Source organism: Schistocerca americana, chromosome 2, assembly GCF_021461395.2.
Source record: "Schistocerca americana isolate TAMUIC-IGC-003095 chromosome 2, iqSchAmer2.1, whole genome shotgun sequence".
Classification (NCBI taxonomy): Eukaryota; Metazoa; Arthropoda; class Insecta; order Orthoptera; family Acrididae; genus Schistocerca; species Schistocerca americana.
This window is the reverse complement of record NC_060120.1, coordinates 327,893,973-327,897,723: the sequence shown is the minus strand read 5'-3', so window position 1 is coordinate 327,897,723 and position 3,751 is coordinate 327,893,973. Positions and strand designations below refer to the sequence as shown.

Below are 3,751 nucleotides of genomic sequence, written 5' to 3'. Positions count from 1 at the left end.
CCTGAAGTCCAGGAATACGGCATCAATCTGCTCGCCAGTGTCTACGGCACTGTGAATTTCTTGGGCAAATAGGGCGAGCTGAGTTTCACATGATCTCTGTTTGCGGAATCCATGTTGGTTATGATGAAGGAGATTTATATTATCTAAGAACGTCATAATACGAGAACACAAAACATGTTCCATTATTCTACAACAGATTGACGTAAGCGAAATAGGCCTATAATTATTCGCATCTGATTTATGACCCTTCTTGAAAATGGGAACGACCTGCGCTTTCTTCCAGTCGCTAGGTACTTTACGTTCTTCCAGCGATCTACGATAAATTGCTGATAGAAAGGGGGCAAGTTCTTTAGCATAATCACTGTAGAATCGTAAGGGTATCTCGTCTGGTCCGGATGCTTTTCCGCTACTAAGTGATAGCAGTTGTTTTTCAATTCCGATATCGTTTATTTCAATATTTTCCATTTTGGCGTCCGTGCGACGGCTGAAGTCAGGGACCGTGTTACGATTTTCCGCAGTGAAACAGTTTCGGAACACTGAATTCAGTATTTCTGCCTTTCTTCGGTCGTCCTCTGTTTCGGTGCCATCGTGGTCAACGAGTGACTGAATAGGGGATTTAGATCCGCTTACCGATTTTACATATGACCAAAACTTTTTAGGGTTCTTGTTTAGATTGTTTGCCAATGTTTTATGTTCGAATTCGTTGAATGCTTCTCTCATTGCTCTCTTTACGCTCTTTTTCGCTTCGTTCAGCTTTTCCTTATCAGCTATGATTCGACTACTCTTAAACCTATGATGAAGCTTTCTTTGTTTCCGTAGTACCTTTCGTACATGATTGTTATACCACGGTGGATCTTTCCCCTCGCTTTGGACCTTAGTCGGTACGAACTTATCTAAGGCGTGCTGGACGATGTTCCTGAATTTTTTTCCATGAGACTTGACATCTGAAGTCATCAGTCCCCTAGAACTTAGAACTACTTAAACCTAACTAACCTGAGGACACATCACACACATCCATGCCCGAGGCAGGATTCGAACCTGCGGCCGTAGCGGTCGCGTGGTTCCAGACTGAAGCGCCTAGAACCGCTAGCCCACTACGGCCGGCCCTCCCTTTTATACAAGTTAGTTTCGAAGATAGATGAAATGACCATAAACACGTTTTCACATCGCTAAAGTATCGTTACTTACCATGAAAATCCTGTACAATACTATGGGATAGGCTACATTTCCTCAAAGTATTCTCTCACTAAGTAGAAGAATCTGTTCTTATCAGCTTAATACCTGCCACGTCCTGCATCACAGGACTAAAATATTAAAATCATTTTTGGTTCATGACGGAGTGCTAAGAACATGCTCTACCTATGTCACAGACTGCCTCCCCACAGCGAACTCCCTTAAAGTAAACAAATGTCCGTCACATATGAAGTCTCACAATGTAACAACACAGGGAAGTTGTAAATAGCAGGTTGATGCTGTGTATCGCAGTATAAATTCGCCAATATAGCTAAATTTTTTACGATGATTACCTCTCCCTGTGTAAATGGGAGATTGAAATTTCGTTAAAAGATCTTGCTGCAAAGAAAAACCGTCTGAATACCGTTACGACTCTTGGATCGTATCCGTGGTACTCTGCCCTCGCTTTCACCCGCCCGACGGCACGTCATTGACATTAAACTGATAGGCTAATTAATGAAATTGATCGTGAGCGTCCCTTTGAATTGGGAGTAATTTTTTTCCTGCAGCTGGATTTAACTCGCCAGGTAACCGTTACAAACGGTTCCGTGACGTCTCTGGGGGCTTCCGACAGGCTTAGTTGCCAGCTCCTCTGATAGCAAGATGGATGGTAACTGTCATCAAATAAATGAAGACACCCATCGCTGACTACCTCCCGTCTCTCGATTGTCTTGTCATTCTGTTGGAAGTAAGTCACCTAGAACTGTGGTATACTGCTCTTGAACTAATCCTGCTGAGAGCTGTCGTTCTATAGAGGCACTAGGATATTTCAATCTCTTCTTCACCCCTGCTGCGCCTCAACCACCGGTTTCCATGTGACCTGCTGCCACAGCTGCTATCTGTTCGCGAACCTCTGCCCACACACCACGGCCGACAACACATTCCTCGCTGTACAAGAAAGCAGTTAATGATTCCAGACTCGCAAAATTTCTCCTATCCATCTCAGAAGGACTGGGCACTTAAATGTCGCTGGGGTAAATACCAGGATATTGAACAATATGTATCCCTCGCACAAGCCGAAACGTTCTGAGATGTGTTGTCGAAATATCCTAGAAAGGCTGACGCAGTAAGCAATAACAAAATACCTGTGTACTGACTGCCACATCCTAAACGTGTACTAGTCTGCAGACCTAGGTTTTCCTCAGAATAAAGCCCTATAGAAGCGTTCCTATCGGCTCCCACCAAAATAGTGGGCAGATGATTCGAGAACTCAAGAGGAAATCCCTGGAGGGAAGAAGATGTTCTCTTCGAGGAACGCTACTGAGAAACAACATTTGAAGATGACCGCAGAAGGGTTCTACTGCCACCAACGTACATTTCGCGTAAGGAGCCCAAGGATAAGACACGAGAAATTAGCACTCATGGGGAGGCATATGTGTTTGTCCCTCATTCTTTTGCGAGTGGAATAGGAAAGGGGATGACTAGTAATGGTACAGGGTACCCTCCGCCACACACAATATGATGACTTGAGAAGTTAGCATACACAAATATACGCATAAATGTAAATTTAGTCTACCTATTAAGATGTCAGTCCATGCATTTATAGGCGCAGAACACTCACGGAAGCATGTTGTCTCTTATTTACCGAAAAAACAAAAGACAGAACTTCTGCTGCTGATTGTCTCTCTGTAGGAAACCTTGATATTAGCCCTTAATTTTCTCATTACAGTCACCTGTCAACTCCCCTTTGGACAGAGTATCGATTTCCTATGGTATTCTCACGAATCTTCAAGTCTTAGATATATAGCATTTAAATCAACCTGATTTCGATGTTAAGTGATGTCCCCCATTAAATTACAGACCCCTGCTAACTCTCTCGAAATAGCATCACGTTCCGATAGCACTGTTCCATTAGTTACAAGGTTGACAGCTAGAGAGCTATCACAGAAAAACAGCACACTAGCGTACAGGAGGAAATTCACAAACATGCAGAGTATACGCGGACTGCACAAAGATATTCAGAAGCATAACACCTACCATTCACCGATATCAACATAAATATCAGTCTGTACATGTCCTAATCTCCTCTATCGTATTCCTATGATTACCACGTTAGAAATACAGCAGTGTAATGGTGACCGAGCCTTTGTTGGCAGCCCAGTTTCTCTCTCTCTCTCTCTCTCTCTCTCTCTCTCTCTCTCTCCTCGTTATTTTTGTAAAACAGTGTAAAACTACGATCTATAAAGACTTCGCTGACGTTATGTGGTAGAGAACTCCAGAAGATGTACTGCACCTCTCTCTCTTTTGATATAGTGTAGAACAAATACTATCTGCCTGTTGACATCGACCATATGTGGTGATCCCATTAAATATACATTATTGGTCCACAGGAGCAGGCGACCAGTGATCGAAGTTGCTTCCACAGACGTGTGTAAAGTTTTGTTTCCTGTACTGAAAGGAGACAATATCGACTATCAGTCACAAGGAGAGAGTTCTTGTGTTGTTGTTTCATAAGCAGTTTGATACATAGTTTTTGCTGTAACACATTCAAGCAGTGTATGACTACAGCTGTGTACAC

General features: G+C 43.0%; 1 pseudogene; it reads left to right on the top strand.

The window, feature by feature from the left end:
* Positions 1-1,224: 1,224 nt before the first annotated feature.
* LOC124596709 lies at positions 1,225-1,395 on the top strand (annotated as a pseudogene).
* The last annotated feature ends 2,356 nt before the right edge of the window (positions 1,396-3,751 follow it).